Here is a 690-nt window from a genome sequence, read left to right as displayed (position 1 = left end):
CCATAGCTTGTTCAAACTTCAAGTTGATTGTGTCAATGTGAGCACTAAGTTGAGCACCCAATTGAGTAACGGTGTCCACTTCATACTTTCCTCCTCTAGTAGCCTTGCGAGGCCTACTATATTGCGAATTATGGACCGCCATTTCCTCAATCTTGTTCCATGTTTGATTGTCATCAACTTCGGTGAACATTCCATTTGATCCCATATTGAGAATGTTCCTTGAATCTTCATATAAACCATTCCAAAATTGTTGCACTAAAAACCATTCGCTAAGTCCATGGTGAGGACATGAGCGACAAATACCTTTGAACCGCTCCCAAGCTTCATACAAAGATTCTTCATCCCTTTGCTTAAAACCCGTAATTTGAGCTCTTAGCATATTGGTCTTTTCCGGTGGGTAGAATTTTTTGTAGAAAGCTAGAGCTAGCTTCTTCCAAGAATCTATTCCAAGGGTGGCCTTATCAAGGCCCTTCAACCATTGCTTTGCGGTGCCGATTAACGAAAAAGGAAATAAGACCCATCTTATTTGGTCTTGAGTCACGCCCGTTTGAGAGATAGCTTCACAATAATCACAAAAGGTTTCCATATGAGAATGAGGGTCCTCACTAGGCATTCCCCCGAATTGGCTCCTCTCAACTAGTTGAATGAAGGCGGACTTGGCAATAAAGTTTCCGGTAAGATATTGTGGGG

At 42.2% G+C, this 690-nt stretch overlaps 1 non-coding gene across 1 annotated transcript; it reads left to right on the top strand.

The window, feature by feature from the left end:
* The first annotated feature begins 272 nt into the window (after positions 1–272).
* On the top strand, positions 273–379 carry LOC141610030 (small nucleolar RNA R71). The gene has a single exon (XR_012527925.1). It is a non-coding gene; the product is annotated as a small nucleolar RNA R71 (small nucleolar RNA).
* Positions 380–690: the final 311 nt, after the last annotated feature.

Source organism: Silene latifolia, chromosome 10 (assembly GCF_048544455.1).
Source record: "Silene latifolia isolate original U9 population chromosome 10, ASM4854445v1, whole genome shotgun sequence".
Classification (NCBI taxonomy): domain Eukaryota; kingdom Viridiplantae; phylum Streptophyta; class Magnoliopsida; order Caryophyllales; family Caryophyllaceae; genus Silene; species Silene latifolia.
This window is presented reverse-complemented; position numbering and strand designations above follow the sequence as displayed.